Source organism: Trichomycterus rosablanca, chromosome 14, assembly GCF_030014385.1.
Source record: "Trichomycterus rosablanca isolate fTriRos1 chromosome 14, fTriRos1.hap1, whole genome shotgun sequence".
NCBI classification, from domain to species: Eukaryota; Metazoa; Chordata; class Actinopteri; order Siluriformes; family Trichomycteridae; genus Trichomycterus; species Trichomycterus rosablanca.
Window position 1 is genome coordinate 18,173,424 of NC_086001.1, and position 14,087 is coordinate 18,187,510.

Here is a 14,087-nt window from a genome sequence, read left to right on the forward strand (position 1 = left end):
GCTCCGTGTACCATTGGTTTTTCACTTCAAATCCCAAAGTTGAAAAACAAGAAAACGAGTCTTTATTCATTTCAAAAAACCAATATGAACATACAAGCGCATGCACGGGCTGACATGCACGTTAGTTTATACTGGATGATATCCCGACGTCCGAGACTCATTTATTTATTTATCTTTTATTATAGTATTTCTTGTTCTCGGCCAATAAACATCCAAAAATTAATACAATTGCATGAACTAACTCTGCAGTAAACAAGGAGCAAACAGCAATTAAACAACAAATAAAGCTGTTAAATAATGATAAAGTGCATGAAGCAGAACGCTGATTAAAATGCATGAAATGTTGTAATAGTTACACAGTAACATGTACGATTAGTTCTGCCTGGATTACAGAACTGAGTTCTATACAGTAAAAGAAAATCTTAATGTAAATGTTAATGTTACGGCGTCTGATGTAAAACAATGTATAAAGTCCAAACATGTGAGGGGGGGTTTAACGAGACTTTTAATGTCATACAAGCTCAGTGCAAAACACGCAAGCTCACACAAGCACAGCCGGAAACGGTCAATTTCTGTTATCTTCCCTACACACTCGCTCCCTGCGCCATATAGTACACTTAACATTCTTAAAGGGCCAGACAATATATTTGTAATTCACATTACACGACAGGTGAGACGTTAGAAAACAACAAACTTTTTCTTACAATAGTTATTTTTTTTCTTAAGGAAAAATAGTTATTGTGTAAATCTTTCCCAGCATGAATATTAATAAAAGTGCCTGTAAAAAATTTGGAACATGTAGCTTTGTCTCAGAAGTGTCTTGTTGTTATTACCTTATGGGATGAAAAAATATCGAGATATATATCGTATATCGCCATTCAGCTAAAAAATATCGAGATATAATTTTTGATCCATATCGCCCAGCCCTACTGTCTAGTGCACTATGTAGGGAACATAAATCTATGATCAAATATACAATCTAGTGCACTATGTAGGAAACATAATTAATTATGTAGTACACTATCTAGTGCACTATGTAAGAAACACAAATCATAATCTAGTTATACTTTCTAGTGCACTACATAGGGAACATAAATTCATATCTAAAATACTATTTAGTGCACTATGTAGGGAACAAGTAAAAAACATAAATTCTTTTTTAATATACAATCTAGTGCACTATGTAGGGTGTGCGAGAGGGTTTTAGCTTTTTTTTTAGCTCCCTGAAATGAGTTTTTGCAACTTGGGATGTCTGACATGTTAACTTCCATCTATCCATCCAGCTTAAATACCATAAACACTACATAAAAACATGTGGAGCTAATGGTGTAATTATTAACCTTTGTGCTCAATTCTTCATTAAAAAAACATTTCTTTTGTGGTTCCATGGTGTAATGGTTAGCGCTCTGGACTCTGAATCCAGTGATCTGAGTCCAAATCTTGGGCCAACTGCATCCTGAACTTAATGCAATTTTCCAACAGTGGAACGTTTTGTTGTGATTTTGATACTTGGGTGGCAATGTTTAACTAAAATCACTTTTATTTAGTGCTTAAAACTTCTATATTACCTCAGTTTTTTAAATTGATTTCAGTCAATTATATCAATCACATAAGTTTAAATAACTTGAGATGGAAAAGTAAAGTCTGAAGTTGTGTATTTTTCTTTTTGGCTTTATTTACTCAGCAAATGGCGAATCATTACGTTTAGTTTTTGTGGTGTCAGGGTTCCATGGTGTGATGGTTAGCGCTCTGGACTCTGAATCCAGTGATCCGAGTTCAAATCTCGGTGGGACCTTACTGCTTTTATTTGGGGCCCGGTGTGAGGTCCAAGATTGAGAAACATTAGCAGTTTCAGGATGGTAGCATTCAGCGCATGTGCAGTACAACAGAGAGTTTAGAGTCACCTTAAATGACATGTTAATTTCCATCCATTCATCCAGCTTGAATATCATAATAGCACTAGTAGTGTTATAGTGTTCCACATGTGACTGCTCCATCCCAAAATATAATCGCAAATCATTGTTTACAGCGCCATCTAACAGCCAACTTGCTCTTAAATGACTCATTATTAACTTTTGGGCTTAAGTAAGACCTCACTGTGTGGAACCTGGTTTTATTTAGGTAAAAACACTGTTATCAATGATGAGTAGAGAATAGTGTTCCACATGTGACTGCTCTATGCCGAATTGTAACACCAAAAGGCAAATCATTGTTTACAGCGCCATCTACCGGCCAACTGGGTCCTAAACTTCACTCAGTGCAGTTTTCCAACAGTGGAATAGTTTGTTATTTTGGCAATGTTTAACTAAAATTACTTTTATTTACTGCCTAAAACTTCTAAATTACCTCAGAATTAAATCAATCACGTAAGTTTAAAAAATCTGAGATGTAAAAGTAAAGTCTGAAGTTGCAAATGGCAAGTTTAGTTTGGGAGCCAGTGTGAGTTCCAAGGTTTAGAAACTTTAGCAGTTTCAGGATGGTAGCATTCAGCACATGTGCAAGTACAACAGAGCGCTTGTGGGGTGTAGACCACGATTACTTGTGCTAGTTGTGTCAACCAAGCAGATCACCATTCAGGAAGGTATATCAGTGCCAAAATACGAGCCAGTTTGTTCAGTAAAACTTTATAAGCCAACAGCAGCGAATAAACTTAAGTCACCTTAGATTACATGTTAACTTCCATCTATCCATCCAGCTTAAATACCATAAACACTACGTACAAAACATGTGGAGCTATTCTTACTACAGTAAAACACACTGAACTGACTTTTAAAGTGAATTTCAAAATGTTGTACAGAGATCGTTCCCGTCTAGTGGTGCTAGATAAATTACAGCTTGTTGGGTTGTGCAGTATAACCATTGTGCTGGATTAAATACATTTAAGAAAATACAGCATTAAGGCATAATCTCATTAAAATACGCTACAATTTAACACTATAATATAATACAGTGACAGTAAGTCTGTGTCTGTTTCTGTTGTTTATTCTGAATTGTGTTTGTTTGTAAACTGTGAATTAGTTCTTAATCTGGTCGTGATGTTAGTGAATTAAACCGACATCTCTCTGATGGTCTGATCGATGAGCTATCTGTTCTGACGCGCTGCTTAAGCCCGGCTAGCTCAGTCAGTAGCATGGGTCACATGACTTGCTAACATTTACAGAAGGGCATTTAAGTTTGGCAAATTGAAATAATGGCATGTGTCTGACCTTAATGAGAGGGGCAGTAAAAAGATCTCACACTTGTCAGAGACAACGTTTGAAGCCCAGGTTAATAAGACCTGGTAGTTAGAGACGGATCACTTGTTTGTTAGTTTAAGTCCAAAAGTGGGTATGGCCCATACGGGGATTGAACCCATGACCTTGGTGTTATTAGCACCACACTCTAACCAACTGAGCTAACCAGCCAGTTTATCTATTTTCTGTAGATCTTTGTACATAATTCTACACTAAACTTTAATTCAATTAAATTTTTTTAGCAGGAGAAATAACTCAAAGCATGAACAAATTGAGACGTGTCCTGAGGCAGCTGAGGTAAACGGTACAGACTTCTCTATACTACCTGATTACAGTTTTACCTCACTCACTTTCAATTACTTCATTTTCTTTATTCTTTTACACTACCATAAATTGTTCCACACTAACACACCACCACCATGTCAGTGTCACTGCAGTGCTGAGAATGATCCACCACCTAAATAATACCTGCTTTGTTTTTCAATGTGACCATTGACCAGGTGGACTACAGTCAGTAATTGTAGAACTAAATTGTGAACTGAACAGAGATCTGAACACAGTGGTGTAGTGTGAACTTGGTATTGGTGGTTAAGGTACTGGGCTAGCAATCAAAAGGTTGCTGGTTCAAGCCACACCATTGGCGGATTGTCTCTGTTGGGTCCCTGAGTGAAGCCCTTAACTCTTAATTACTAGAACTGTGATGAGTGTAAGTAAACATTGGAGTAGTAAATTGGTTTCTTTGCCATGTACAGCTTCTGGACACATTTATTTCCTCTGTATTGTGTCCACATTCCAGTTCCTAGTTTGTTCCCAAATCTCACAACTCAGATTCCCTCAAAATAAAAAGCAGCATGGAGAGCAACTGTATCTTTAATCTTCTATAAACCTTCCACTCTTATTCTGCCTCCGTCCCAACTTTTTATAGCAATCAGTGAAATAAAGACGAATAAAGATGCCAGAGAATGAGCCAATCAGAGTTTCTTCTTTTTATTACATTTTTACAAAACATTTTTACACATCTGGATCTGGTCCACAAAGTCATCCGGGCGTTGTCTTGATGTAAAAACGGCGTCTTAATGGCAGCACGTCTCTCTGAGATCCCGATACATGTTTCCACATTAGTGGTATCTTTACATGTCGCCCATGTCTTTGGTCCTGATGCACCTGTGAACTGTTAACACACATTAACAACACGTCAACCACCAGACCTGCATCCCTAACACTTAAATAAAGGTTCCAATCAAGGTTGGCCTTTAGATGTCATCTGTTTCCAGCCTTTCATGAAACCGTCAGAGGCTCCGCCATAAAAGCGTCTCCAGTGCAGCAGCCAGGGCTTCAGGTTCTGCATACAAAGACTCGTCCAGAGTGAAGATTTCATCCAGGAAGCTCAGCATCTCACTCTGAGAGAAGAGAAACAACATCAGGGGGCTGTTAATAAATAACAGATTACTAGTTCAAGATCATTTGTGGTGAAAAAAAAACCACACACCTGAAGATGGAATAAATAACGCTCTGTCTCCTGACGTTCAATCCATCTGGGTGTAACGCACGAATAGATGAGAGCAATCAGCCGGTCCAGAAAGAGCCTTCGTCTCTGGTACTGCTTCAACTAAACAATGTAAGAAAAGCCACATAGGTGTGTTTGACTACACTTGTAGTGCAGCACAGATTAAGTCTAGACTCTATAGAGCACAGACTCTCTTACTGAAATGATCTGATGCACCCTCGCTCTTCCCAGAATTCCCAGCAGCACCAGCTCAAAGACGATGTCCATAAAGTTGACGTGCTGGATCTGCAAGTAGAAGGAAAATAGATTTTCTTTTAGAATGGTCGGACTGTGGTTCTGACTGATGCCGTAGTCGCTATGGGTAACCGCATCTGTGGCATCCAGCAGTCAACAAATATATCAGTAAATATGGTGCCAATTTCAGACTGAGTCAAACTCACCCCGATCTGCGCCAGCTCCACTTCGGCCCACATCCGATTAGTCTGATTCTCCAGCATCTGTATCAGCCGGTCGTACCTTCGCTGGAAGACGCGCAGATCCTAGGAGAGAAACGCTCAAGACGTTGTTAAATCATTCACACATCGCTTGAATTATTTGATACATGTTTTTCTGTCATGTTACCCTCTTTTTTGCAGCCACCAGTACGAGTAAAGTCATTCTTCCCACCACGCAGATGTAACTGTAGTTCGGAGGGTGACTGAAAACGATCTAAAGGAACCGAAACAGAGATATTAAAGTAAATAAGTAAGGAAGTAAGAGATGCTGGGAGGGAGGGAATGGACGCACCTATGGAGGGAAAATTGACTTACATCGAAGGCTCGACGCAGTGCTGCTAGTTTATGGGTGAAGTTTTTGATTCCCTTCATTCTGCAGTAGTGACTGTGTAAACAGGAGTGTATCATTTATTTATTAATAAATAACGTCATTAAAATAAGTTCATATTGCTCTAAAACTGCTGCAGTACTCACAATAAAGCAGGAACATTCCTTATTTCTATATGGCCGCTCTCAATATCCACCTGTAATATTAGATATTTAGTGCTTATTACAGTCCCACAGATCCTGAATTACTCTCAGGTAATAACACCGTGTTTAGTTTTACCTCAGGGCCGGTTTGAGGTCTAGAAGTTTCCTCTGGCTGGTGGGGTCCTGGGTTCTGGATTGTACAGCACGACTTCTGAGCCACAGGGAACCGTAACGCCACAACGATTGTCACTAATGAGAACGCCTTGGCTTGACCAAGAAGTGTCTTCAGCCTGTAGAACATCGTTTCATTCAATCATCAATTAATCATCAATATAATGCAATAACAAAATCAGATCTGTATGAAGCTCACCTGAACACACCAGGATGATACAGTGGCGTGGCGTTTAGTGCACCTGTAAGATGCTACCCGAGCCAGACGTCCGTCAATGTGCTAAAAAGACAAAGTGATTAAAACACGTCCAGTCATGTTTAATAAACCTTCCAGATTTATAGTGTTGGATATTTTACCACAGCGAGTGTCACCCTGTGTGCTGAGCAGAAGCATTGAAGACCCTGTAAGAAGAGAATCACACGAGTCTTCACACAAGAACAGGACCGTAAGGTGTGTAATGAACACGACTGGAGGAGCTTCTACCTCATCTGTGGCTTTATAGAAGTCGTTGGTGAGAACCCACCACGACTGTGACACGGCCCCACGTATCTGCAGTGTGTAGTGCCGCCTGACACGGATCATCTGTGGAATACGAGTACACAAGTTAAGACTCTCTACACACATTATTACTTTTAGATAAACAAAGAGATAAACAGAGATGAATGGGGATACCGCAGTATGTCTGTCGTGCCACTGGCTATAAGACAAACGCAGCGTTAAGTGTGAAGGCTGAACTTCTCTGTGGTGTTGAGGATTGATCTGATTTTCCAAAAAACAAACAAGAGCAAAATTGAATCCAACAGTGGAAGTCAGAATGACTGAAATGTTTTAGTTCAGATTATTTACCTGGTACGTGTCTGAGATCTGTTCATCTGTGTGAACCCCATCAGTGTGGGAGTCTAAAACATCTGAAGAGATATTTCCTTTATTTACATTCAAATTTTAAATTATTAAAAATATTAATGAGCTCGTCTAATCAATTCACGTGTAAAAATAATTATAGCTTTTCATTTAATTTCTCACAATATTGAACTTTTTTCAATCAGGGTTTGGGTGATAATAATAATAAATAATAAATAATAATAAATAATAGCTGATAGATCAAAACCTTTTTGGTAAAATTGTACTGTTCATAATAATAATAATAATGACAAAAATAATGATTATTAATAATAATTTATAATAAATTATAAAATAAGAATAAATCAGAGACTAAAATAATAGCTTTCTGGGTAAAATTGCATTTTTGTACTGACATTGGCTTGTTCTCTTTATATTATAACTAATATGGGGACAGTGATAGCCTTGTGAGTAAAGCTTTGGGCTATCAACCGGAAGATTGGTTGTTCAAATCCAAATGAGCAAGGCCCTCCACCCTGTCTGTTCCAGGGACGCCGTACAATGGCTGACCCTGTGCTTTGACCCCAACTTCCAAACAAGCTGGGATATGCGAAGAAAGAATTTCATTGTACTGTACACCTGTATATGTACAGTGTATCACAAAAGTGAGTACACCCCTCACATTTCTGCAGATATTTAAGTATATCTTTTCATGGGACAACACTGACAAAATGACACTTTGACACAATGAAAAGTAGTCTGTGTGCAGCTTATATAACAGTGTCAATTTATTCTTCCCTCAAAATAACTCAATATACAGCCATTAATGTCTAAACCACCGGCAACAAAAGTGAGTACACCCCTTAGTGAAAGTTCCTGAAGTGTCAATATTTTGTGTGGCCACCATTATTTCCCAGAACTGCCTTAACTCTCCTGGGCATGAAGTTTACCAGAGCTTCACAGGTTGCCACTGGAATGCTTTTCCACTCCTCCATGACGACATCACGGAGCTGGCGGATATTCGAGACTTTGCGCTCCTCCACCTTCCGCTTGAGGATGCCCCAAAGATGTTCTATTGGGTTTAGGTCTGGAGACATGCTTGGCCAGTCCATCACCTTTACCCTCAGCCTCTTCAATAAAGCAGTGGTCGTCTTAGAGGTGTGTTTGGGGTCATTATCATGCTGGAACACTGCCCTGCGACCCAGTTTCCGGAGGGAGGGGATCATGCTCTGCTTCAGTATTTCACAGTACATATTGGAGTTCATGTGTCCCTCAATGAAATGTAACTCCCCAACACCTGCTGCACTCATGCAGCCCCAGACCATGGCATTCCCACCACCATGCTTGACTGTAGGCATGACACACTTATCTTTGTACTCCTCACCTGATTGCCGCCACACATGCTTGAGACCATCTGAACCAAACAAATTAATCTTGGTCTCATCAGACCATAGGACATGGTTCCAGTAATCCATGTCCTTTGTTGACATGTCTTCAGCAAACTGTTTGTGGGCTTTCTTGTGTAGAGACTTCAGAAGAGGCTTCCTTCTGGGGTGACAGCCATGCAGACCAATTTGATGTAGTGTGCGGCGTATGGTCTGAGCACTGACAGGCTGACCCCCCACCTTTTCAATCTCTGCAGCAATGCTGACAGCACTCTTGCGCCTATCTTTCCAAGACAGCAGTTGGATGTGACGCTGAGCACGTGCACTCAGCTTCTTTGGACGACCAACGCGAGGTCTGTTCTGAGTGGACCCTGCTCTTTTAAAACGCTGGATGATCTTGGCCACTGTGCTGCAGCTCAGTTTCAGGGTGTTGGCAATCTTCTTGTAGCCTTGGCCATCTTCATGTAGCGCAACAATTCATCTTTTAAGATCCTCTGAGAGTTCTTTGCCATGAGGTGCCATGTTGGAACTTTCAGTGACCAGTATGAGAGAGTGTGAGAGCTGTACTACTAAATTGAACACACCTGCTCCCTATGCACACCTGAGACCTAGTAACACTAACGAGTCACATGACATTTTGGAGGGAAAATGACAAGCAGTGCTCAATTTGGACATTTAGGGGTGTAGTCTCTTAGGGGTGTACTCACTTTTGTTGCCGGTGGTTTAGACATTAATGGCTGTATATTGATTTATTTTAAGGGGAAAATAAATTGACACTGTTATATAAGCTGCACACAGACTACTTTTCATTGTGTCAAAGTGTCATTTTGTCAGTGTTGTCCCATGAAAAGATATACTTAAATATCTGCAGAAATGTGAGGGGTGTACTCACTTTTGTGATACACTGTATATATGACAAAAAAAGTATATATCTTAATAACAATAATACAGGATTACAGATTGAGGAGGATTTCGTTCTAATCTGACCTGGTATAAAGCCCAGATTATTATAAAGATAATTTGTATAAATGGTATTTAATGTAAATAATTAATCTAATATAAATAAGAACATGAGAATTAATCATAATGATCAATAAAATCACTACAGTCAAAATAGCAACTAAATACTAAGTAAATGAATAGAGTATTATTAGAACGGTTTTATTACTTGTGTGCGTGTTTCCACCTCCGTAACCTTCAGGACCAGGATCAGTCTGGACCCCCGCATCCTCCTTCACCTCCCCCCGCCGCCCACCAGTGAACCTCTTATACAGATAATAAGCTCCTGCGGTGGCGGTTGCGGCTCCGGCCACGAACAGCAGGGGGCGCAGGTTCTCCTCGCTCAGTCCTGCAGAGAGATGCGACAGGAAAGCCTTCATGTTGTGAAATACTGCAGTAAAAGATGGTTTTATCTGAGAGAAAGAAAAACGCTGTGAACGCTGTGAGGGTCAGAACACAAGTGACCCGCCGCCCGTCTCACCCCCACCTTATAGAACGCTGTACTGTGACATCACACAGCTGCTGCTTTAATGGGAATCAAATGAGACCAACTCAGCACAACTGTTTATTTATAGCAATATTACTAGTGATACTTCTGCTATTAATATTTATTATTATAATTTATTTAGTATTTATGCAATAAAACAAGAATCTGTGATTTATTATTTCTTTTTTATTTAACTGAAGATAAAGCGATGACTTTTAACATTCTGGTCATCCACTTTATTGTATTTTGTAAATATAAACACATTAGAAATGTGATTTTGATCCCTGTACACCATTTGGGGGGTTGGCAAAATAAAGTATGGAAGGCCATGGAGGACAAAACAAGTGAGTCCCCCCGTTATTTCCGAGCCTTGTTAGAGAAGATTGATTCTTTGCGTGCCCCCCTGTCGTGGCTCATTGGTCAAGCGACCTTTTCTGGTACCGTTGACCAGAAGGTTGAGGGTTCACTGTCGGACCCTTAATCTGGGCCGTAAACCACAACTCGGCAACCGGTGATGGTATTCTGATCCTCACAGCCATGGGCATGAATTCCCGCATACACACTCCAAAGTCATATTAATGCCAGCAGCGTTGTTGTTTCAAACAGCGCTAACAGGGGTCGTGTTCCTAATCACAAGAGACCTATAAAATCCCAACAACACTGCTGCACCTGCTACACTCATTTATACACAGAGCACTTCACAGCATCAGATGTGGTAGTCAGTAATTGTATACCCCCAGTGTTTACGTATGGTGGGTTTAGCTTATAATCAAATAATGCAGGTACCAGATAGGTGTTCCTAATAAAGTGCTCGATGAGTGTAGAATGTCTGAAAATATACTGGACCTATAAAATTAAATAAATAACAACAAAAATAATAATAATTCATCAGATCACAGGTTCTAGCCAAACAAAATATTTAGATGTTTATTAAACGGCATTAACACAGACACCACACACGTTCAAATATTTCAATTCAAATCAGCACCAAAATAATTCAGGAACAAAATCAGGTGCTAGAAGCTCAGCATCTCACTCTGAGAGAGAAAAAGAAGAAATGACAGGTTACTGGCAAACAGGTTTATTCCAGATCATTTGTGGTGTAAAGAACACGCACCTGTAGATGGAATAAATATCACTCCGTGTACTGCCGTTCAGTCCATCTGGGTGTAACACACGAATAGATGAGAGCAAACAGCCGATCCAGAAAAAGCCTTCGTCTCCGGTACTGCGTCAACTAAACAACATAGGTGTGTTTGACTACACTTGTAGTGCAGCACAGATTCATTCTAGACTCTTTGAAGTACAGACTCTCTTACTGAGGTAATCTAAGAGGCTCTGGCTCTTCCCAGAATTCCCAGCAGCACCAACAAAGACAATGTCCATAAAGTTGACATGCTGGATCTGTGAGTAGAAGAAAAATAGATTTTCTATTAGAATGGTAGGACTGTGGTTCTGACTGATGCTTAGCTGCTTAAACAATCTCCTTGGTGTAGTCGCTATGGGTAACCGCATGAGTGGCATCCAGCAGTCGACACATATAGTAGTAAATATGGTGCCAGTTTCAGACTGAGTCAAACTCACCCCGATCTGCGCCAGCTCCACTTCAGCCCACATCCGATTAGTCCGATTCACCAGCATCTGTATCAGCCGGTCGTACCTTCAGTGGAAGACGTGCAGATCCTAGGAGGGTCGTGTTACCCTCTTTTTTGCAGCCACCAGTACGAGTAAAGTCATTCTTCCCACCACGCAGATGTAACTGTAGTTCGGAGGGTGACGGAAAATGATCTAAAGGAATCGAAACAGAGATAATCAAGTAAATAAGGAAGTAAGAGATGCTGGTAGTGAGGGAATGGACGCACCTAAATGGAGAAAGGACAGATTGCAAGTAAGTTTGGATATTTTTAAAGGTTGCCTGGAAGACTATCAGCTAGCTGTTAAGTCTGCTAGTGAGGCATACTTTTCAAGCATAATTGCCAAAAATTATAACAGACCTAAAGTACTGTTCAGTACAATAAATTATTTACTTAAATCATCACCCGAAGTTGGAAATGTTCCTTCTTCTAAATTATGTGAAGAGTTTTTAAACTTTTTTGTGGAAAAAACTGAAACAATTAGGTCTGGCATTACTTACTTGGGTATAGATTCTCCACTTCCACCGCCGTGCCCAGGTATGTTTGAAAAGTTTGAGGCTGTTTCAATCTCCGAATTAACAGATTTGGTGCTGAAAACAAAGCCAACAACCTCCCCACTTGATGTGATGCCCCCACAGATAGTTAGGGAGACATTTGATATATTAGGACCTTTTGTCCTGGATATCATTAATACTTCCCTTGCCACTGGTACTGTTCCAGCATGCTTTAAACATGCTGTAGTTACACCTCTGCTCAAAAAGCATAATCTTGATGCTACAGTGGTTAGTAACTATAGGCCGATTTCTAAATTACCATTCTTGGCTAAATTGCTGGAAAAGGTTGTATATTCTCAGCTTTTACCATTTTTGAGTAGAGATGGTATTTTTGAGATTTTTCAATCTGGCTTTAAGTCTATGCACAGCACTGAATCTGCTCTTCTGAAGGTGACAAATGACTTGCTACTTACTGTTGATGAGGGAAATTGTGCCATCCTCATTTTATTGGACCTTAGTTCTGCTTTTGATACTGTTGACCATGACATACTTGTTGGTCGCCTGGAAAAGTGGGTGGGGTTACAGGGAGAGGCCCTGAATTGGTTCATATCTTATTTTAAGAATAGAACCTTTTCAGTGAATATTAGCAGCTATTTCTCTTCTTCTGCTGATGTCTCTTGTGGTGTTCCACAAGGGTCCATACTAGGGCCCCTCCTTTTTTCTCTCTATATGCTGCCATTGGGTCAAATAATTAGGAAGCACAATGTCAGCTTTCACCTGTATGCTGATGACATACAGCTTTATCTTCCCATTAGACCGAATGACAATGGCTCGTTAACATCTCTTAGCAGTTGTCTTGAGGACATAAAGAGGTGGATGGCTGACAATTTTCTTCAGCTGAATGAAAGCAAGTCAGAGGTTATCGTTTTTGGGGGTCCTCATCACATCAATAGTGTCTCCAATAACCTTGGTCACTTGTCTACATGTGTCAAAACATCTGTGAGAAATCTTGGTGTTATCTTTGACTCTGACCTCCGATTTGATAAACAAATCAACTCTGTGGTAAGGAATAGCTTCTTCCAGCTCAGAAATATTGCGAAGATTAAGCCTTTTCTCTGCTATTCTGACCTGGAAAAAGTTATTCATGCATTCATTTCTGCAAGAATTGACTACTGTAATTCTCTGTATATTGGGATTAGTCAGTCTCTGTTGCGGCGCTTGCAGGTAGTCCAGAATGCAGCAGCAAGGTTACTGACTAATACCAAGAAAAGAAACCATATTACACCAGTCCTTGCCTCACTACATTGGCTGCCTGTTCAGCACAGGATTCATTTTAAAGTGCTTTTATTTGTTTTTAAAGCGCTTAATGGTCAAGCCCCGGCTTATCTCAGTGGTATGCTTTCTCCCGCAACCGCACAGCGATCTTTAAGATCAGCCACTCAGAATTTGTTGACTGTTCCTAGGGCTCGTTTGAAGCTAAAAGGTGATCGTGCATTTGCAGTTTATGCTCCGAGGCTATGGAACACTCTACCTCCTAATATTCGACAAGCACCTTCGGCCGCTGTTTTTAAATCACTCCTAAAAACATACCTTTATAAGCTGGCATTTGAACAGTGAGGAGCTGTGTTAATTTTAATTGTTTAGTCTATTTGTATTTGTTTTATTTTGTCTCTTACTCTGTATTTTTATTTGGTTCTTACTTTTTTAATATAATGTTGTGTTATGTATGCTTATTCGATGTACAGCACTTTGGTCAACGTAAGTTGTTTTAAGAGTGCTTTATAAATAAAATTTACTTACTTACTTACTTACCTATGGAGGGAAAACTTGACTTACATCGAAGGCTCGACGCAGTGCTGCTAGTTTATGGGTGAAGTTTTTGATTCCCTTCATTCTGCAGTAGTAACTGTGTAAACAGGAGTGTATCGTTTATTTATTAATAAATAACATCATTAAAATAAGTTCATATTGCTCTAAAACTGCTGCAGTACTCACAATAAAGCAGGAACATTCCTTATTTCTATATGGCCGCTCTCCACATCCACCTGTAATATTAGATATTTAGTGCTTAATACAGTGCCACAGATCCTGAATTACTCTCAGGTAATAACACCGTGTTTAGTTTTACCTCATGGTCGGTTTGAGGTCTAGAAGTTTCCTCTGGCTGGTGGGAAACCCTGGGTTCTGGATTGTACTTCTGAGCCACAGGTCACCATCGAGCTCAGGTCAGTGTAAACAGATTATATCACCTGTAAACAGGGTGAAATAAATGGGACACGAGGAGTCACAGCTTCACAAATGCCTCTCAAGTCTTTATTAAACAGTCCCTTCTAACATAATCTCTGCACTAGTACATTTTCCCCAAATGTAT

The 14,087-nt window shown here is 39.9% G+C and overlaps 1 non-coding gene and 1 pseudogene across 1 annotated transcript; both read left to right on the plus strand.

Annotated features, from left to right (window-relative positions):
* Nucleotides 1-14,087, plus strand: part of LOC134327138 (zinc finger protein 135-like) — a 254,757-nt pseudogene that overhangs the window by 70,022 nt on the left and 170,648 nt on the right.
* Nucleotides 1,724-1,795, plus strand: trnaq-cug (transfer RNA glutamine (anticodon CUG)). Its single transcript has one exon. It is a non-coding gene; the product is annotated as a tRNA-Gln (tRNA).